The sequence below is a fragment of the Lissotriton helveticus genome, chromosome 5_1 (genome assembly GCF_964261635.1).
Source record: "Lissotriton helveticus chromosome 5_1, aLisHel1.1, whole genome shotgun sequence".
In the NCBI taxonomy this organism is placed as follows: Eukaryota; Metazoa; Chordata; class Amphibia; order Caudata; family Salamandridae; genus Lissotriton; species Lissotriton helveticus.
Genome location: NC_136065.1, coordinates 1,757,946,687 through 1,757,970,425, shown reverse-complemented (window position 1 = coordinate 1,757,970,425; position 23,739 = coordinate 1,757,946,687).

The following is a 23,739-nucleotide window of genomic DNA, read 5'->3' as shown; positions in this document are numbered from 1 at the left end:
ATCGCTGATGACATCACTGATGACATCATCCAGTGACTGTGAATGTTTCTCAAATATTTAGGAATGTGATATATATATGTACGCCAAGCTGTATTAAAGAATGAGTGGCTGTATGAGTTTCTGACTGGATGATTTAGTGGGTGGGTGACTCATTGTACAAGTGAGTGATTACATTTGTCTTAGTGAATGCATGGGTGAGTGACTAATCTGTGTGAATGTCTGTATCATTCTGTTAGTTGTTATGTAAGTGGCTGCATAGGTTGGTGAGTAGCTACATAAGTGTCTACATGAGTTAAAGAATGGTTGTCTGAGTAGCTGTATGGATTCCTGAGTGCAAAAAACAACCTCTACGCTACACTACGCGTGTTTGCACTGTGCTACATGCAATTCGCGTAGTGCGAGGTAGCGCAAACTTCGCAAACTATGCGAGCGTAGCATAGTACTTCACCAGGGTTAATTCACGTACTGTATGCGAATCCCACCAAAAAAAGATATGATTTTCTTGGCCCTGGGGGTTCATGTGGGACCCCCTGACTAGGCCTAGGGGGTCAGGGTGTTTCTACCAGGCCCATTTTCTTTTTTTACATCATTTTGTTCCCTTTTTGCTTGTGACTCGTTTGAGTCACAAGATGGCTGCCAGCACTTCTTGGTGAAGTGTTGACAGCCAATCAGAATGAAGCTTGTGATTGGGAGTGTTCGCTGATCCACTGCAGTCACCAGATATCAATATATTTTTAATTTTTTTATTTCTTAGGAACTACTGAACGGATTTACACCATTTAAGGCAAAGCGTGCACTCTGGACCAAGAGCTACCTCTATGCCAAATTTGGTGTCATTCAGTTCAGCAGTTTGGCCTATAGCTGCGACATAAGTTTCCTATGGAAATTAACATGGAGAAAATGAGTTTTGGGATCCCTCCATTTTTCTCAGCCCCTGCTTGGCAAATCATCCCAAAATTTTTAAACCCCCGTTTTCCACCATGAATTTTCTTCAAACCACTTGCAATCAAAATTAGACCTTCCCAGCAGTGCTCCCAGACCCCTCAACCCACTCCCAAAAATCTAGAACACCCCCAAGCAGCCCCCCAAAAACATGCAATACTGCTAGGCCTAACTTAAAATCGTGCCAAAAAGCTAGCTGACACTAGGCCCAAACCCACCTTTTCCACCATGGATTTTCTTCAAACCGCTTGCAATCAAAATTAGACCTTCCCAGCAGTGCTCCAAGACCCATAAACCCACCCCCAAAAATCAAGAACACCTCCAAGCAGCCCCCCAAAAACATGCAATACTGCTAAAAAAAACTTTTCCACCATGGATTTTCTTCAAACCACTTGCAATCAAAATTAGACCTTCCCAGCAGTGCTCCCAGACCCTTCAACCCACTCCCAAAAATCTAGAACACCCCCAGGCAGCCCCCCAAAAACTTGCAATACTGCTAGGCCTAACTTAAAATCGTGCCAAAACGCTGTCTGCAACTAGGCCCAAACGCCCCTTTTCCACCATGGATTTTCTTCAAACCACTTGTAATTAAAAGTAGACCTTGCCCACAGTGCACCCAGACTCCTCAACCCACTCCCAAAAATCTAGAACACCCCCAAGTAGCCCCCCAAAAACATGAAATACTGCTAGGCCTAACTGAAAATCGTGCCAAAACGCTGTCTGCAACTAGGCCCAAACCCCCCTTTTCCACCATGGATTTTCTTCAAACTACTTGCAATCAAAATAAGACCTTCCCAGCAGTGCTCCCAGACCCCTCAACCCATCCCCAAAAATGTAGAACACACCAAGCAGCCCCCCAAAAACATGCAATACTGCTATCCCCAAAACATGGTAAATCACGCATTGACAAAAATTGCTGTTTTCAGCACTTCCACTACTTCGATACTCTTGAAACTTACCAGGACACTTGTTCGAGCAATTCCCAAGAATCTCAGCAAGGCAGAACAAAATCGATCCACGGAGATTTTCCAAGCATGGGGCATTCAATTATCACAACCAACTGCCCCAAGATACCCGCTTCCTCTACAGACAAATAGTGGCACGCAACTTACAAGAAGACTGACGGACCTTGCTCCGAAAAAAACAGTCTATTCCATATTACATAACGCCAAAGGCAGAACCGAGGCAGAACCTACATGCAAAGAGGCGAACTCAGTTAAAGTGGGGGAACAGTTAACCATAACTGATTCCTGGAATTGGCTTCCCAACATACTTAACAATAAACGACCTAACTGACCGATCGGCCAAGAAAGAAATAAAGCAGTACATAATAACATACATATTATTTCATGGAATATAGCGGGCGCAAAAAGACTGCTGGACGACGGTCTCGCCTTGGACGACTGGGACAATGCCGACATAATTGCCCTGCAAGAGACATGGCTGCAGGAAGAAATTGCATTGGCGGGCTACATCCACTACACGGTGCCAGCTACAAAATGCAAAACCTACGGAAGAGCAATCGGAGGCCTAATGGTATATGTGTCTACTGCTCTTAAAATTAAGACAGAACAACTACAATCGCCTGATCCAAGTTTACAGTTAATCAAATTGTCACGCCAAAAAAAGCATGGTCATAAAACGACAATATTGATCAATTACTACACCCAACCGAATCATCAGATAAAAAAGGCAAAATACAACTTATTATGCAAGGAAATACTAAAACTTCGGAGCTCTGAACCAACTTGGAACATCATTCTAACGGGAGATTTTAACTCCAATCTCATTTATACACCAGAGGAAGACGAGATATTAACCTCAGACAACATACATTGGAACGTCCCCCAGCAGGCAACAGGTGCAACAAAGAGCCGAAAGGACAGTCTAGCCACTCACTTAGTAACTGACCTAGAGTATCTAGGTATGCGAGTACTGAACGGCAGAACGGAGAAAGACAACCCACCAAAGAAAACGTTCTACGGTCCTTATAGTCAATCCACATTGGACTTTATGATAATAAGTCTTCAATTGATTCCTTCAGTACTCACTTTTTATATTGAATATACAACAATGAGCGATCACAGCATGCAACATCTGAAACTCAACTTTTTTTCTGACACATTGCAACCGGTGTATTCACTGGAAGGCCAAATAGGATCAATCAACCAGAAACGAATACACTGGAACAGTTCGACTAAACGGAATTGGACCTTAATAATAAAGGACGCTCTCCAAGAGGCAAACAGAGCTACAACAGATAAGATACAAGCCTGGTCTCTTTTTCTTGCGAAACTAAAGTTAATAAGGAAACCAACAAAAGGTGCGGCAAAAACCAAGCACCTGACTAAGAAACTGCCCTGGGAACTAAATGAACAAAGAAGGGCGTTACGGAGAAGCCAAAAAAATCTGCAATTAAAAGCGAACGACCCGAACTGCTTGAACACGTTTCTTGTCCGCAGAAAACTTTATAAAAAAGGGATCTGGGAGCTGAAAAAGAAGGCGAACGACTAATCTTGGATTAACTTACTGGCCAGCTCTAAGTTACAGGACTCGAATAAATTTTGGACCACAATAAATCAGCTGACAAGGCCACGAAATGTTCTGTCCTCAAATATTCAAGAAACCGTATGGTCAACTTTCCTGTCGACAAAACTTGAAGAAAATCGATGGAAAGCTCCAGAACAGACATTGGGACCTGCGGAACCACTTTTAAACAGCTGTGAAGAACACCACCACACTAACCGCACGACAACGGCACAAAGGACACATACGTGCACTGAAGCCACAGATGGCTGGTACACGGTTGACGAGATCATCACCATCATCAGAAAGGGAAAAAGAAATGGAGCGCCGGGCCCGAACGGCATCCCACAAATTGCCTTTAAGGACGCTCCAGACTTTTGGGCACAACATCTCGAAGAGCTTTTTACAGACGTTCAAAGTTATAACCGCATCCCAGAAAGCTGGAAAGGCTCTATCATCACCCCAATACACAAAGGAGGAGACAGCGCAAACCCTTTAAATTACCGCCTAATAACACTCCAGGACATCGAAGCTAAATACTTTGCCTCTCTCCTTTTAAAAGACCTTGTCAACTGGGCAGATGATAAAGCTATAATTCCAATAAATCAAACCGGCTTTAGAGCCGGCATCGGAACTACGTCTAACATACTAACAATAACAATGATAGCGGAAAGATGCCAGCGTTCGAAGCAGGACCTGAACCTCTTTTTTATCGACCTGAAGGTGGCCTTCGATAGCGTTGATTGCAAACTATTATGGGCGAAACTGAAAGCCTGGGCCATTCCAGAGAAAATACTGAGGGGGCTACTCCTATTTTACACAGATACTTGGACACAAATAAAGTTAGGGGATGGATCACATCTATCAAGAAAAGTATACACATCGATCGGTTTAAAACAGGGCTGCGTTTTAGCACCACAGCTTTTTAATCTATTTATATCAGACCTCTCGGGAAATGTAAACATCTGTAATGCCCACGCACCGAAACTTGGTAATTTTCATCTTACCCATTTGGCATACGCTGATGACATTGTTCTTATGAGCCTAACTAAAGTGGGCCTGTCCAGACTGCTGTCAGTATCATCACAATTTTTAACGGCAAATAACCTCACTCTGAATTTAGCTAAGACAAAAACTATGTCGATAACCAACCGTCGTACAGTGCAACTTAACATATCATTGAGGGAAAACCACTTGAAAGAGTAACAAACTACAAATACCTAGGTTTCTACCTCGATGACAAGCTCACTCTGAACGCCCCAAAAAAACATATGAAGCAGAGAGCCGGAGCTCTAATTTTTGCACTTAGCTCACTGGCAAAAAAGTTGCAAGGCCCTTCGCTGAAACCTCTACTAACAGTGATGGCAACCAAAGTACTTCCAACATTATCCTATGCAAGCATAGCCATGCAGGGAAAGGATGACATTACCTTAAACAGCCTTACTGCAAAAATCTACAAGAAGGTCTTGCAACTTCCACGCTCAGCTTCTCCTGCCCAGACGCGTTTAGAATTTGGCCTGATGAACGAGACACTGGGAAGACTCTATACAAGCATTAGAGCATGGTATAGAATTAAATCAAATTCTACAAATAACACCTTGGACAGCTTGTTATGGCAGGAATTAGAAAATCAACAAAATTCTGCCGCAAACAAATATCTTACAGGAGCTCTGGAGCAAACATGCACGGTAACCTTGTGGGAAAAAACCTACCATTCACGTCCTTTAAACAGGCTCTAAAAAAAGCGGCCAAATTTCACTCACTAATTACGGACAAAGCCATCTTCGCCGCTCGCTCCCACACATGGACCGTGATTAACAGCTATAACAATCTCATCCCGGCTACCTACCTTGCATCAACATACTCCGTGTTTATAAAAAAAAGGCTGATGGCAGTGAGATTCGGCAAACTACCAACTCTGGCGGACGAACCTGCCTGGAAACGCCCAGAAGCGAACACCTGCCGACTATGCGGCATTACAAAAGAAGATATCATCCACATTACATGCCACTGCAAAACACTGACCCAGGAGCAAACCTTCTTTTTAAAGAACATTTTTAAGGCCAAACGCCTACGCACCTGTAGATCTGCCATTATTGGTGCCTTAGACTCAACAGACCCAATAATTAATTGCAAATTTATAAAATTCTTGATAGCCTTTGAAAAGCGGCTGAAAGCTCTTGCTATCTTAAAATAAGATCTTCAGTATTATCAACTATTTTAACGACGAACACTCGGATAAAGCTCCTACCAGTATCATCCCAAATTTTGCATTTTAAACTGTACTATGTAGTAATTTTATTGATTTTATTGTAATGTTAAATTTTCTTCCATCTTCGTTTTGTTATGGTTTTAATTAACTAAACAATAAAGTTTATTACTATACACTGGAAGGTGTACGACTACTTTTCACCCAAACACACGTGCCCGTAAAACACCAAAAAAGGCCAAAATTCGGCCAATTCTGGACCAAAAAAAGCCAACCCCCCTAAAACCTTGCCAACATCATTATGAACGAGCCTGCATAGGGCCCTGAGCCCTAGACTCCACGGAAACCCTACCAAATTAAACCCGTAAACCGCACTGAACCCTAAACCCTAGATATGCTTTGTCTGTGTCAAAGAGCCTAGGTCTGCTACATCAGGTTGCTTCACTCAGTGGTGCCTGCCTTGACTGTCTGCATGGCCCTGCCGCAAGCATGGGCCAAAACTCCGTTACGCTCAAGAAATTGCTAATTTACAGCAATTCTTGCGCCGAAAAACAGCAAATTTCGCGAGCGGAACCGATTTTTGGCCCATGCTTGCGGCAGAGCCATGCAGACTGTCAAGGCAGGCACCTCTGAGTGAAGCAACCTGATGTAGCATACCTAGGCTCTTTGTCACAGACAGACAAAGCATATCTAATTGTATGCAGCAAGCCACATAGACCCAATTTTACATGAACTGCTGTCTGGACTCTTCCTGGCATAACAACACTACTGCACTGCCTCAACCACCCCATACCACGACTAGACAGACATGTAGTTCTGCTGTAGTAGTTGTTGTAGACTGGTTTACCTGTATGCCACTCACAAATTGGCCATAGTTCTTCCGTAAACCGACGCTGATGATTCATCCATCCCAGTGAGTGACTGTAAAGAAAAAAATATATATTATTTAATCAAGACAATCATCATGATATATTGGCAAACAGTAAGTCCAAGGATATTTTGCATATTGGAAAATGCAATGTAGAGGCCCCTGCAGTTTAAGTACAATTTGAATTAAACAAGGTAAAAAAAACAGCAGAGTAGACTTGAGTTACATTTAGTGTGTAAAAGATTAAATAATAACAGAAGACATATGATTAATTTCATGCACAACAAACAAACAGCAATTGCTTTCATCAGAGCCAGACAGCCATTGCTGTCCTCTGCATGCCATCTTCTTCTCATTATTCATTACCTGTTCCAATTTTTGTCCGCAACTTCTTCTGAAAGTGAGGGCCCATAGGGCAGCCTCTCCTGTCAATTTCCGAAGTAACTGTCAGCAATCAGCAAGCATGTAGTCAGTAATTCCAGTCCCACTTGACGAGACTCGTCTACGAAGACAAAGATTCTTCATTCTGTGTAATCCAGCAATCTGCCTTGAGGGAAATGGATAGAGGGAGTCTGGAGGAGGAGGATAGAGGAGCATGATTGAGTTGTGAACTTGTGAACCTCAGGAATGCAGACTGCGGCACCTTCAAATCAATAAGGAAATAAGATGAAGACAGTGCTGCTGATGGACTTGTTGTGATTAGGTGATTAGAGTTTTTTGTGGCGGTAAAAGTTGCAAAACAAAGAAAGACACACAGGAATAAAAGTGAATAGGATAAAAAAAAGGAAGTCATTTTCAGGCCTCGGTGTCAGGGAAGTAGAACTTGTCCTCAAACTCTATGAATTGAGACAGGAGTAGGTCAGCTAACAGATAAGAACTTCTGCCACCTAAGTCGGTGTCCTCTTCTTCCTGCGTGCATTCACGTATTTTGTAATCTGGTTGTATGAAGTGCTGACTCATCTTGATCAGTGTTAACCTCTCCACATTTTTGGGCAAGAGGCGGGTCCTTTTTGAAGTTACAATGGCACCAGCAGCACTGAAAACACGTTCAGAAGACACGCTTGCGAGTGGGTAAGACAAATAATTTAGAGCCAGGTTGGGGATCAGTCGCCATAGAGGCCTTTTCCTATACCAATACAGCAATGGGTTCTGATTAACAAAAACCACTGTTGGGTCATTCAGATAGGCCTGCACCATCGACTTAAGGTTCTCCAGGGTTGCTCCACTTTGCGTACCATCTGTGGCCTTTGCATCACTGGAACGAGCAAACACTTGATGAGTTAGCCAATCAACTTCCGACAATATAATGCTGGGCCTGGTGCAGGTGAGGATGATGATACGGTTGCTGGTGTCATTAACGGCTGTGAGGGAAAGTGACTCCCTTTGGCCACAGATTCAGAAGTGGAACTTGATGCCGGATGGCCTGCTGATTCAGTAGTACTTCTGCCGGCTCTTCAATTTTCTACTGCTCTTTTTCGAACCAAGTGGCTGACAGAGCTAGCCAATGTTTGTACTTTGAAACATCTGCTTCATCAAAAGGAATGAATGCTTTGCTGGCCACGGCCTCTTTGTACCGTGTATCCAGAAAAGTGGCACAAATGTAATGTTGTTCTGTATGTATGTTTTTAAGCCTTTCATTGGCAACTAGGCGGCTTAATAAACACTCCACCAACTGATATGCTCTTGCTTTTCAGCATCATCTCGGAACGTTGAAGACACCGCCTTCAGTTGGTGCTCTAGCATGCGCAACAATGGGATAGCTTTGCCCAAAGTAAGTCCTCCCTGCTGACTTCACGTGTGAAGACCTCAAAAGGACGAAGCATGTCTGTCAGGCTTGCAACTAGCTTCCATTCCTCAAACTCTAGCCTCATGTCTTTCATAGTAGAACCTAGTTCATAGACATACTCATTGATTACCCCCCACTGCTCAGACAGACGCTCAAGCATGTAGCAGGTTGAGTTCCAACGTGTTGCCACCTCCAGGATGAGTCCTTTGACTGGCAGTCTACATGTTGCATACTCCTCAGCTGCTTACGGGCCTTATAAGAATGGCTGAAATGTATACAGATTCTTCGGCAGGTGGTCAGTAACTTGCTGACTGTGATTTCTTTATTCAAGAAATCTTGCACAACAATGTTAATAGTGTGCATCAAACACGGCACTCTGAAATAGCCACCTTGATGCATGGCCTTAACTATATTACTGCCATTATCTGTGGAAACATAACCAATCATGTGATTTCTTGGATGCAGCCATTCATAGACCTTCCTGTCAAACTCCTCCAAAAGGTTAGGTGCACTATGAGATTTCTCCATGGCAAACATGGCTACTGTTGCATGTTTCCGAGTAGCTTGAAAAACTGTGTCCGTGTCAACACCTGCTTTTCACTTGTCTTTAACCCCTGCAAAAGAGACCCAGTGTGCAGTGATGCACATGTAATCAAGGGCTTGGCAGCTGGTCCACATGTCTGTTGTCAGGTGGATAGTGTGAACAGCACTCTTCTAAATAACTGCACCAATCACCTCCAGCACATCTTGATGTAGTGCTGGAACAGCAACTCTGGCAAAATAGGACCGGCTAGGAACCTTCCATTTAGGGCAGACTGTTGCCACAAATTCAAGAAAACCTACCCCTTCCACGAAAGAAAAAGGGAGATGGTCCAGCGCTAGCATTTTAGCCAGCTTTGCGTTATACAGACGTGCCATTGGGTGGTTGCGTTCAAATGGCGCATCCGACCAAAACATGGTTCTAATGGTGGGCTGGACCGTTTTACGTGATGATGATGATGCAGACTTCTTCAAACCAGTTAGGCTCATTGATGTACTTTTTTGCATTGGTGTCTCTCCCAGACTCTTAGTGTGCCTGATACATGTTGCAGGGGTAGAGGGTGTGGGCGCTACCACTGCAGTGCTGCAGCCAGGGGTACTGGGTGTACCAGAAAAAACGTCTGTCGCTTCTTCACTTCCCCCCTGCACGATCAGCCCCTCGTCATCATCAGATGCAATATGAATGGATACATTTGGATTTGTTGTACTTTTGGCTCCCTGGATCTTCCTTAGGTGCGCCTCCCAAATGAGTGTGGTGTTTTTGGAGATGACCTCTCTGGCCTCCGGTGCCATAGTTGGTATCAAGCTTACCTCGACTAACTACAGTTTTACAAATCGAACAAACAGCCATGTTTTCCGCCTTTTCGCTAACACTAAAGAAGTCTCAAACTGGGGACTGGAAATGTCTGCTGGTGGTGGAGGTGCTACTTTCAGTTTCAATGCCAGATGAAGTGGAGGATGGGCGTGGCTGAATTCGACTCTGTTGTGCACTTACGGCACCACTACTTGAGGTAATGGAGGTCGAGCTGGATGGAGGTCCCTGCCGGCCCTTCTGAAGAGAAAATATGGAAGCTGTAGGTCTTGTTGGTGTAGTAGTTAACTGCGTTGGTGGTGATACCAGTGCCACGCTGCCCACATCCCGCTCAGCAGCAATTCGGCATAGCGTAAAAATGTCTGTCTGCTGCATGCCCGCTGGGGCTGAAGTGACGTCTGTGATGACTGGGTTGCCGTCAGACTGTTCATCAGCAGCATACACCAGTTCTTGCTCGTCGTCATCATCAGCCATAAGTGAAAGCCTTGCGGGAACCTTCCTTTTAGGCTTAGCTACCTTTGTCGGCTCATGGCGTGCCTCACTCTCAGACTGCATTGGTGGGTTCCAATCAAAATCAAGGTCATCAGAAGGAAGGGGGCTTGAAAAAGAACTTGTAGTAGTAGCCCTCCTTGACCTTTTTCTTGCTGGGGATCTGGTAGACAATGGAGAAGTGTGGCTCACTGGTTAGAGGAGGCAGACCCTGAAGCAGAGGTCAGACCCGAGACCAGGGTTCAATTCCCGACGCGGCAGGGTCTTGAGCCCAAATATCCACGGACTCGATAATTCTCGTTTCGGTGCCTACTCGAATCATGGGTTCACACTCTGCAGCTCTGGGCATAAGCCTGCTTAATCTCCACTACGGCCCCCCTGCGGCGGGATGCCTGGTTTTCACCTTGGGGGAAGCCAGGACGGGTTCCCAAGGCAAGCGCCGAGATGCCTACGGGTAATCGAGCGCTATATAAGAACGCATAATAATAATAATAATAATAATAATAATCATCATCAGGAGGAGTGGCTTCCTTGGATGATACCTCCGCTTCAATCTCGATTTCCTGATGTGCCCCTATTTCTGGAGGAACAAGGAATGTGGGCAGTTGTGCCGCTCCATGCGCCTCTAGTTGCGCCTCTCCATGTGCCTATCCATGCGCCTCTCCATGCGCCTCTCCTTGTACCTCTCCTTGCGCCTCTACTTGCGCCTCTCCTTGCGCATGTACTTGCGCTTGTACTAGTTGCACCTGTGGTTGTTGTTGCAGCTGTGGTTGTTGAATACTCGTCAGCTGAGTTACACCCTGCGTTGATTTTATGCTACTTTCTTGCGATGAACCAACATCACTGGTCGATGGTGATGGAACAATTAAAGTGGCTGCCTCTGCAGCACTCATGGCCTTGGCCCTAACTTGGTGTGGTGGCACTTAGCCCAATGAAGCGGAGGTGCTGCTCCCAGCTTGGTCCCCGGCGGACGCCGCTGCTGCAGGCATTGTTTTTTTCCCTCCGAAAAAAGTGTCTGTGGGCACACCAGTCTCCTTGGTAAGTGGCACCACTTGCTTCTTCTGCTCCTTCTTACTGGCAGTGGCAACTTTCTTTGTAGAGGAGCTACGGCCACCTTTCTTTGGGCCCATCTTCTTCAGATGTCAGAACAGCAGGCCGCAGTTGCACAAGTTGCAGAGTTGTCTGTGGCCACACGTGACGTCACGTGACGTTGTGCTGCACACACCGCTGCAGAACTTCTTCCTGGAACTGGTGGTTCTCTTGTGCACCTAAAACCAAAGGAAGCCAGAGGAACATCAGTTAAACACCACAAAAAGTTGAAAAACACACAAAAATTACCGCAATCCAATGCCATCCATGCCCTCAATGATGTTTAAATTTTAGACATCCCACAGAAAGTCTAGGTCCATGGACCACTGAGTACCCCTGGGCATAATGGTTGAAAGCAAGGCAAACTGGGTGCAGGACTGAGCACACTGCCTGGCTTCAAAATGGCCCTTGACCCCCACCACATGGCCAGGCCCTGCCTGGACCAAGCCTCAAAATGGCCCCCACCCACATGGTCAGGCCCCAACAGCACCCAAAAAGTCGAAAAACACACAAAAATCACCACAATCCAATGCCATCCATGCCCTCAATAATGTTTAAATTCAAGACACCCCACAGAAAGACTAGGTCCATGGACCACTGAGTACCCTTGGGGATAATGGTTGAAAGCAAGGCAAACTGGGTGCAGCCCTGAGCACACTGCCTGGCTTCAAAATGGCCCCTCGACCCCCACCACATGGCCAGGCCCTGCCTGGACCAGGCCTCAAAATGGCCCCCACCCACATGGTCAGGCCCCAACAGCACCCAAAAAGTCGAAAAAAAACACAAAAATAACTACAATCCAATGCCATCCATGCCCTCAATAATGTGTAAATTCAAGACACCCAACAGAAAGACTAGGTCCATGGACCACTGAGTACCCCTGGGCATAATGGTTGAAACCAAGGCAAACTGGGTGCAGGCCTGAGCACACTGCCTGGCTTCAAAATGGCCAATTGACCCCCACCACATGGCCAGGCCCTGCCTGGACCAGGCCTCAAAACAGCCCCCACTCAGATGGTCAGGCCCCAACAGCACCCAAAAAGTCAAAAAACACACAATAATCACCGCAATCCAATGCCATCCATGCCCTCAATGATGTTTAAATTCAAGATACCCTACAGAAAGACTATGTCCATGGACCACTGAGTACCCCTGGGCATAATGGTTTAAAGCAAGGCAAACAGGGTGCAGGCCTGAGCACATTCCTGGCTTCAAAATGGCCCCTTGACCCCCACCACATGGCCAGGCCCTGCCTGGACCAGGCCTCAAAATGGACCCCACCCACATGGTCAGGGCCCAACAGCACCCAAAAAGTCGAAAAACACACAAAAATCACCACAATCCAATGCCATTAATGCACTCAATGATGTTTAAATTCAAGACACGTCCTTAAATGTCCGTCGGAGCACTCTGTTAACTTAGTTATACTTTGTTTAGTCTGTTGTAGTTTTTGTGCAACTCCCTCCTTAAGTGTTTTGTCCAGGAACACTGTATGTAAATGTTATCTAGGAAAAGTGGGGATTCCACTTTTGGTGTCGGTGTGCACACATATACTGTGACCTGATGGTCTTCTTCATTTAATTATTTTCAAACATTACTTCCAATGAAAAAATCTTTATCCAAATAGATTCAAATCTTTTTATTTCATGATTTACTTAATCTTTATTGAAGCAAATTAATTCTTTGCAGATCCATATCACTTTTGGATTCCACATGAACCCTATGCATTTCGGGTTATTTGCGACCCTTCCTCGGGGATCTGTATATGGAAAAAACAAGGATATTTTTGAGCCAGCCTCATACATACATAAACATTTGTCACAAAAACATTCTAGGAATAGTATAGACAGTACAATTAGTTATCTACCCGATCTAAACAGTAAATATGTCAAAGTTATTACACACTTTTCATTGGTCCACAGAAAGCACCAGAAAATTCAAAATTGTACCCTTCGTGACTGGGTTTTACTGCAAAAGATTCAAAGCTGACGTGAGAATTCTAAGTTTACAGCAGGTACATAAATTCCTACCAGGATCGTGTGTTTTAAACAAGTAATTACAGACGGCAAGGGAAAAAACGCTGCAGCTTTCACAAACTTACTCACGAATGTGGAAAGTGACTAGCGCCTCGAAATTCAGCCAATCTGGATCCCGCTACCTGCGTTGGACCTATGCTGGTTTATATCCAGTCTTCTAATTGGGCCTCAGTATGACCACGTGATCGCGGTCCCGCCGGACCGGCAATTTACTAAATATCTATACAGAAGTATAGATAATAATGTGAACAGTAATTTATATCGGAAAAGGGCAAGGTGTGATAATTAGTGTCTCGCTATTGGAGTAATCGATTGATTATATGTTCGCGGGAAAAAATAGTCAAAAATAATCTAAAATGTGTAAAAAATAATATGAACCGGTAATGCAATAACATATAGCCAAATCTATACTACGGAGCTGGATAAAGGAAGTTTTTAAAGATCTAATACCTGCAATATGAATTACAATGCTCCGGTCAGGGTCGGCCATTTTGGATTGGGCTAGAATCTTAGTGTTGAAAAAATACATTGAGAGTGTTAAGCAGAGAAATACAATATCACAGTCCTAGTGTTTACTTACAAAAAACATGATAACTCTATCCTATCATTAAGTCCTTCGGGCTGTAGACTGCCCATTTTACGAATCCAGTAGTATTCAGATCTAAGTCTTTTTTTATGTGCATCAATGTCTGGTTGTGGTTTAATCACCTCCAATATCATGAATCGGAGTTGAGAGATGTTATGTCCTTCTTTCATCCAGTGTTCTGCCACTGAAGACTTTTGATTTTTTTGGCGTATGTTACTCTTATGTTCCGTAATTCTTATTTTGATTTTTCGCTCAGTTTGTCTGTAAATTCAAGACACCCCACAGAAAGACTAGGTCCATGGACCACTGAGTACCCCTGGGCATAATGGTTGAAAGCAAGGCAAACTGGGTGCAGGCCTAAGCACACTGCCTGGCTTCAAAATGGCCCCTCAACACCCACCACATGACCAGGCCCTGTCTGGACCAGGCCTCAAAATGGCCCCCACTCACATGGTCAGGCCCCAACAGCACCCAAAAAGTCGAAAAACACACAAAAATCACCACAATCCAATGCCTTCCATGCCCTCAATGATGTTTAAATTCAAGACACCCCACAGAAAGACTAGGTCCATGGACCACTGAATACCCCTGGGCATAATGGTTGAAAGCAAGGCAAACTAGGTGCAGGCCTGAGACCACTGCCTGGCTTCAAAATGGCCCCTCGACCCCCACCACATGGCCAGGCCCTGCCTGGACCAGGCCTCAAAATGGCCCCCACCCACATGGTCAGGCCCCAACAGCACACAATAAGTCAAAAAACACACAAAAATCACCACAATCCAATGCCATCCATGCCTTCAATGATGTGTAAATTCAAGACACCCCACAGAAAGACTAGGTCCATGGACCACTGAGTACCCCTGGGCATAATGGTTGAAACCAAGGCAAACTGGGTGCAGGCCTGAGCACACTGCCTGGCTTCAAAATGGCCATTTGACCCCCACCACATGGCCAGGCCCTGCCTGGACCAGGCCTCAAAACAGCCCCCACCCACATGGTCAGGCCCCAACAGCACCCAAAAAGTAAAAATACAAAAATAATCACCGCAATCCAATGCCATACATGCCCTCAATGATGTGTAAATTCAAGACACACCACAGAAAGACTAGGTCCATGGACCACTGAGTACCCCTGGGCACAATGGTTGAAAACAAGGCAAACTGGGTGCAGGCCTGAGACCACTGCCTGACTTCAAAATGGCCCCTCGACCCCCACCACTTGGCCAGACCCTGCCTGGACCAGGCCTCAAAATGGCCCCCACCCACATGGTCAGGCCCCAGCAGCACCCAAAAAGTCAAGAAACAAACAAAAATCACCACAATCCAATGCCATCCATGCCCTCAATGATGTGTAAATCCAAGACACACCACAGAAAGACTAGGTCCATGGACCACTGAGTACCCCTGGGCATAATGGTTGAAACCAAGGCAAACTGGGTGCAGGCCTGAGCACACTGCCTGGCTTCAAAATGGCCAATTGACCCCCACCACATGGCCAGGCCCTGCCTGGACCAGGCCTCAAAATGGACCCCACCCACATGGTCAGGGCCCAACAGCACCCAAAAAGTCGAAAAACACACAAAAATCACCACAATCCAATGCCATTAATGCACTCAATGATGTTTAAATTCAAGACACGTCCTTAAATGTCCGTCGGAGCACTCTGTTAACTTAGTTATACTTTGTTTAGTCTGTTGTAGTTTTTGTGCAACTCCCTCCTTAAGTGTTTTGTCCAGGAACACTGTATGTAAATGTTATCTAGGAAAAGTGGGGATTCCACTTTTGGTGTCGGTGTGCACACATATACTGTGACCTGATGGTCTTCTTCATTTAATTATTTTCAAACATTACTTCCAATGAAAAAATCTTTATCCAAATAGATTCAAATCTTTTTATTTCATGATTTACTTAATCTTTATTGAAGCAAATTAATTCTTTGCAGATCCATATCACTTTTGGATTCCACATGAACCCTATGCATTTCGGGTTATTTGCGACCCTTCCTCGGGGATCTGTATATGGAAAAAACAAGGATATTTTTGAGCCAGCCTCATACATACATAAACATTTGTCACAAAAACATTCTAGGAATAGTATAGACAGTACAATTAGTTATCTACCCGATCTAAACAGTAAATATGTCAAAGTTATTACACACTTTTCATTGGTCCACAGAAAGCACCAGAAAATTCAAAATTGTACCCTTCGTGACTGGGTTTTACTGCAAAAGATTCAAAGCTGACGTGAGAATTCTAAGTTTACAGCAGGTACATAAATTCCTACCAGGATCGTGTGTTTTAAACAAGTAATTACAGACGGCAAGGGAAAAAACGCTGCAGCTTTCACAAACTTACTCACGAATGTGGAAAGTGACTAGCGCCTCGAAATTCAGCCAATCTGGATCCCGCTACCTGCGTTGGACCTATGCTGGTTTATATCCAGTCTTCTAATTGGGCCTCAGTATGACCACATGATCGCGGTCCCGCCGGACCGGCAATTTACTAAATATCTATACAGAAGTATAGATAATAATGTGAACAGTAATTTATATCGGAAAAGGGCAAGGTGTGATAATTAGTGTCTCGCTATTGGAGTAATCGATTGATTATATGTTCGCGGGAAAAAATAGTCAAAAATAATCTAAAATGTGTAAAAAATAATATGAACCGGTAATGCAATAACATATAGCCAAATCTATACTACGGAGCTGGATAAAGGAAGTTTTTAAAGATCTAATACCTGCGATATGAATTACAATGCTCCGGTCAGGGTCGGCCATTTTGGATTGGGCTAGAATCTTAGTGTTGAAAAAATACATTGAGAGTGTTAAGCAGAGAAATACAATATCACAGTCCTAGTGTTTACTTACAAAAAACATGATAACTCTATCCTATCATTAAGTCCTTCGGGCTGTAGACTGCCCATTTTACGAATCCAGTAGTATTCAGATCTAAGTCTTTTTTTATGTGCATCAATGTCTGGTTGTGGTTTAATCACCTCCAATATCATGAATCGGAGTTGAGAGATGTTATGTCCTTCTTTCATCCAGTGTTCTGCCACTGAAGACTTTTGATTTTTTTGGCGTATGTTACTCTTATGTTCCTTAATTCTTATTTTGATTTTTCGCTCAGTTTGTCTGTAAATTCAAGACACCCCACAGAAAGACTAGGTCCATGGACCACTGAGTACCCCTGGGCATAATGGTTGAAAGCAAGGCAAACTGGGTGCAGGCCTAAGCACACTGCCTGGCTTCAAAATGGCCCCTCAACACCCACCACATGACCAGGCCCTGTCTGGACCAGGCCTCAAAATGGCCCCCACTCACATGGTCAGGCCCCAACAGCACCCAAAAAGTCGAAAAACACACAAAAATCACCACAATCCAATGCCTTCCATGCCCTCAATGATGTTTAAATTCAAGACACCCCACAGAAAGACTAGGTCCATGGACCACTGAATACCCCTGGGCATAATGGTTGAAAGCAAGGCAAACTAGGTGCAGGCCTGAGACCACTGCCTGGCTTCAAAATGGCCCCTCGACCCCCACCACATGGCCAGGCCCTGCCTGGACCAGGCCTCAAAATGGCCCCCACCCACATGGTCAGGCCCCAACAGCACACAATAAGTCAAAAAACACACAAAAATCACCACAATCCAATGCCATCCATGCCTTCAATGATGTGTAAATTCAAGACACCCCACAGAAAGACTAGGTCCATGGACCACTGAGTACCCCTGGGCATAATGGTTGAAACCAAGGCAAACTGGGTGCAGGCCTGAGCACACTGCCTGGCTTCAAAATGGCCATTTGACCCCCACCACATGGCCAGGCCCTGCCTGGACCAGGCCTCAAAACAGCCCCCACCCACATGGTCAGGCCCCAACAGCACCCAAAAAGTAAAAAAACAAAAATAATCACCGCAATCCAATGCCATACATGCCCTCAATGATGTGTAAATTCAAGACACACCACAGAAAGACTAGGTCCATGGACCACTGAGTACCCCTGGGCACAATGGTTGAAAACAAGGCAAACTGGGTGCAGGCCTGAGACCACTGCCTGACTTCAAAATGGCCCCTCGACCCCCACCACTTGGCCAGACCCTGCCTGGACCAGGCCTCAAAATGGCCCCCACCCACATGGTCAGGCCCCAGCAGCACCCAAAAAGTCAAGAAACAAACAAAAATCACCACAATCCAATGCCATCCATGCCCTCAATGATGTGTAAATTCAAGACACACCACAGAAAGACTAGGTCCATGGACCACTGAGTACCCCTGGGCATAATGGTTGAAACCAAGGCAAACTGGGTGCAGGCCTGAGCACACTGCCTGGCTTCAAAATGGCCAATTGACCCCCACCACATGGCCAGGCCCTGCCTGGACCAGGCCTCAAATCAACCTTCCACCCACATGGTCAGGCCCCAACAGCACCCAAAAAGTCAAAAAACACACAATAATCACCGCAATCCAATGCCATCCATGCCCTCAATGATGTTTAAATTCAAGACACCCTACAGAAAGACTATGTCCATGGACCACTGAGTACCCCTGGGCATAATGGTTTAAAGCAAGGCAAACAGGGTGCAGGCCTGAGCACATTCCTGGCTTCAAAATGGCCCCTTGACCCCCACCACATGGCCAGGCCCTGCCTGGACCAGGCCTCAAAATGGACCCCACCCACATGGTCAGGGCCCAACAGCACCCAAAAAGTCGAAAAACACACAAAAATCACCACAATCCAATGCCATTAATGCACTCAATGATGTTTAAATTCAAGACACATTCTTAAATGTCCGTCGGAGCACTCTGTGAACTTAGTTATACTTTGTTTAGTCTGTTGTAGTTTATGTGCAACTCCCTCCTTAAGTGTTTTGTCCAGGAACACTGTATGTAAATGTTATCTAGGAAAAGTGGGGATTCCACTTTTGGTGTCGGTGTGCACACATATACTGTGACCTGATGGTCTTCTTCATTTAATTATTTTCAAACATTACTTCCAATGAAAAAATCTTTATCCAAATAGATTCAAATCTTTTTATGTCATGATTTACTTAATCTTTATTGAAGCAATATTAATTCTTTGCAGATCCATATCACTTTTGGATTCCACATGAACCCTATGCATTTCGGGTTATTTGCGACCCTTCCTCAGGGGTCTGTATATGGAAAAAACAAGGATATTTTTGAGCCAGCCTCATACATACATAAACATTTGTCACAAAAACATTCTAGGAATAGTATAGACAGTACAATTAGTTATCTACCCGATCTAAACAGTAAATATGTCAAAGTTATTACACACTTTTCATTGGTCCACAGAAAGCACCCGAAAATTCAAAATTGTACCCTTCGTGACTGGGTTTTACTGCAAAAGATTCAAAGCTGACGTGAGAATTCTAAGTTTACTGCAGGTACATAAATTCCTACCAGGATCGTGTGTTTTAAACAAGTAATTACAGAAGGCAAGGGAAAAAACGCTGCAGCTTTCACAAACTTACTCACGAATGTGGAAAGTGACTAGCGCTTTGAAATTCAGCCAATCTGGATCCCGCTACCTGCGTTGGACCTATGCTGGTTTATATCCAGTCTTCTAATTGGGCCTCAGTATGACCACGTGATCGCGGTCCCGCCGGACCGGCAATTTACTAAATATCTATACAGAAGTATAGATAATAATGTGAACAGTAATTTATATTGGAAAAGGGCAAGGTGTGATAATTAGTGTCGCGCTATTGGAGTAATCGATTGATTATATGTTCGCGGGAAAAAATAGTCAAAAATAATCTAAAATGTGTAAAAAATAATATGAACCGGTAATGCAATAACATATAGCCAAATCTATACTACAGAGCTGGATAAAGGAAGTTTTTAAAGATCTAATACCTGCAATATGAATTACAATGCTCCGGTCAGGGTCTGCCATTTTGGATTGGGCTAGAATCTTAGTGTTGAAAAAATACATTGAGAGTGTTGTGCAGAGAAATATAATATCACAGTCCTAGCTTAAAAAAACTTGCCGGAAAGCGGAGAGGGACTGGAGAAGATCTTATGATCCTGACCTGAAAACCCTGTACTTTGCCAAACTTAAGTTTTATCACAGGGCAATCTGCAGAACACGGACCGCATTCTATGCTCAGGAATTTCAAGCCAGCACCAACCCCTCTAAATTAATATTCAAGGTCTTGAAAGACGTCATGAATAAAAGAGCTACTTCGGCAGAGATCTGCACTGACTCCCATTGCGAGAATCTGGCTACCTTTTTTCTGGAGAAAGTGCAGAAAATCTACCGAGGATTTGACCTGTATCGGCTGGATCCAGAGTTAGTTGACCCTAATTCTTTGGGGCATGAGACTCTGTCTTTTTTACCTGATCTGTCTACTGAGGCCTTTGACAAACTTAGCCTCAGCGTTAAAACAGGTTCTCCCCTGGATCCGCTGAAGCCAGCTCTCATTAATACGCTTTCCCCGCTATGTCGTGCCCCAATACTCACTTTAATCAACATGTCGTTGTCAACTGGGACGGTCCCTTCCTTGTGGAAGCAGGCGGTAGTTACCCCAATCTTGAAAAAGGCAAACTCTGACCCCCTTTTGCCTGAGAACTACCGCCCCATATCTCTCCTGCCTTGGACTGCTAAAGTTACAGAAGCCCATGTTAACTCGATCTTGTCTGATCACCTTGCCCGAAATCAGATACTGGACTCCAGCCAAAATGGCTTTCGGCCAGGACACAGTACCGAGACCGCTTTGCTCTATATCATCGAACATCTACGCCTGGTGCTTGACTCCGGACGCACGGCAGCGCTCTTGCTATTAGATCTGAGCGCTGCTTTCGATACTGTGTCCCATCATATACTGATCCAACACCTAGAGGAAGCTGGAGTAGCAGGTACCGCTCTTCAGTGGTTTCGATCTTTTCTTTCTGGTCGAACCTTTAAAGTGGCAATACCACCCTGCCAATCTACCATTCATCCCTTGGGCCTGGGGGTCCCACCGGGCTCCTCGTTGAGCCCCACCTTGTTCAACCTCTACGTGAAACCGCTAGCTGCAGTCGTCAAACAGTGGGGTTTGACGATGACCTCATATGCGGACGACACGCAGCTGGCGGTGACACTGAGTGGAGACCCAGAAGTGGAGGCCCCCAGATTCCGAGCTGGACTTGTGGCAGTAGCAAGTTGGCTTCGTACCAACTGCTTACAGTTGAATGCCACCAAAACTGAAGTGTTGGTCCTGGGGAAACATGCTGAGTTATGGGGAGACCAGTGGTGGCCTCCAGAGCTGGGTATTATTCCTATCCCAGCTTCCGAAGTGAAAAACCTAGGAATTTGGCTGGATCCCGCGCTCACCTTCACAGGACATACGAAGAAGGTTGCAGCCACCTGCTACGGCATCTTGCGTGGCATAAGGCCGATCTTGAAATATTTTGATCCTCCCACTCAGCAGCTCGTGGTCCAAGCCTCGATTTTATCCCGGCTGGACTACGGAAGCGCGCTGATGTTAGGGGTAAACCAGGCTGAGGCATCCAGGCTCCAAAGGGTTCAGAATGCCGCAGCGCGGGCCATTGTTGGTCTTCCCAGACATTGTTCGGTGTCGGGCACCATCCTGGCCCTACATTGGTTACCAGTCAGACAGAGGATCAAGTTTAAAGCGCTCTGTCTGGCCTTTAAAATCATAAAACTGTCTTCGCCGCCGGCTCTTGCCAATTTGATTATCCCCTACATCCCTTTGAGATCTTTAAGATCAGAGGCTCTTCATCTGGCAGTCTGCCCCCGCTTCAAACTCAGTAGAATGGTTGGCCACTCTTACCGGGTGCTTGCTGCGGGGCTGTGGAACTCCCTCCCGGTACATATTCGAGCTCTGAACGATTTGTTCACTTTCAGGCGTGCTATTAAAACTTTCCTGTTCCCTGTTTCTTAGTAGCCGCCCCCCCCTTTTATCTCTCATTCTGTGTGTTATGTTATGGTACCTGTCTAAGCGCCAGGACGCCCCTTTGCTGGGGCAGCTGTGCGCTATAAAAATAACATTAACATAACATAACATAACATACTTACAAAAAACATGATAACTCTATCCTATCATTAAGTCCTTCGGGCTGTAGACTGCCCATTTTACGAATCCAGTAGTATTCAGATCTAAGTCTTTTTTTATGTGCATCAATGTCTGGTTGTGGTTTAATCACCTCCAACATCGTGAATCGGAGTTGAGAGATGTTATGTCCTTCTTTCATCCAGTGTTCTGCCACTGAAGACTTTTGATTTTTTTGGCGTATGTTACTCTTATGTTCCGTAATTCTTATTTTGATTTTTCGCTCAGTTTGTCTGTAAATTCAAGACACCCCACAGAAAGACTAGGTCCATGGACCACTGAGTACCCCTGGGCATATTGGTTGAAAGCAAGGCAAACTGGGTGCAGGCCTGAGCACACTGCCTGGCTTCAAAATGGCCCCTCGACACCCACCACATGACCAGGCCCTGCCTGGACCAGACCTCAAAATGGCCCCCACTCACATGGTCAGGCCCCAACAGCACCCAAAAAGTCGAAAAACACACAAAAATCAGCACAATCCAATGCCATCCATGCCCTCAATGATGTTTAAATTCAAGACACCCCACAGAAAGACTAGGTCCATGGACCACTGAATACCCCTGGGCATAATGGTTGAAAGCAAGGCAAACTGGGTGCAGGCCTGAGACCACTGCCTGGCTTCAAAATGGCCCCTCGACCCCCACCACTTGGCCAGGCCCTGCCTGGACCAGGCCTCAAAATGGCCCCCACCCACATGGTCAGGCCCCAGCAGCACCCAAAAAGTAAAAAAAAAAAAAATCACCACAATCCAATGCCATCCATGCCCTCAATGACGTGTAAATTCAAGACACCCCACAGAAAGACTAGGTCCATGGACCACTGAGTACCCCTGGGCATAATGGTTGAAACCAAGGCAAACTGGGTGCAGGCCTGAGCACACTGCCTGGCTTCAAAATGGCCAATTGACCCCACCACATGGCCAGGCCCTGCCTGGACCAGGCCTCAAATCAACCCCCACCCACATGGTCAGGCCCCAACAGCACCCAAAAAGTCAAAAAACACACAATAATCACCACAATCCAATGCCATCCATGCCCTCAATGATGTTTAAATTCAAGACACCCTACAGAAAGACTATGTCCATGGACCACTGAGTACCCCTGGGCATAATGGTTTAAAGCAAGGCAAACAGGGTGCAGGCCTGAGCACATTCCTGGCTTCAAAATGGCCCCTTGACCCCCACCACATGGCCAGGCCCTGCCTGGACCAGGCCTCAAAATGGACCCCACCCACATGGTCAGGGCCCAACAGCATCCAAAAAGTCGAAAAACACACAAAAATCACCACAATCCAATGCCATTAATGCACTCAATGATGTTTAAATTCAAGACACGTTCTTAAATGTCCGTCGGAGCACTCTGTTAACTTAGTTATACTTTGTTTAGTCTGTTGTAGTTTTTGTGCAACTCCCTCCTTAAGTGTTTTGTCCAGGAACACTGTATGTAAATGTTATCTAGGAAAAGTGGGGATTCCACTTTTGGTGTCGGTGTGCACACATATACTGTGACCTGATGGTCCTCTTCATTTAATTATTTTCAAACATTACTTCCAATGAAAAATTCTTTATCCAAATAGATTCAAATCTTTTTATTTCATGATTTACTTAATCTTTATTGAAGCAAATTAATTCTTTGCAGATCCATATCACTTTTGGATTCCACATGAACCCTATGCATTTCGGGTTATTTGCGACCCTTCCTCAGGGGTCTGTATATGGAAAAAACATGGATATTTTTGAGCCAGCCTCATACATACATAAACATTTGTCACAAAA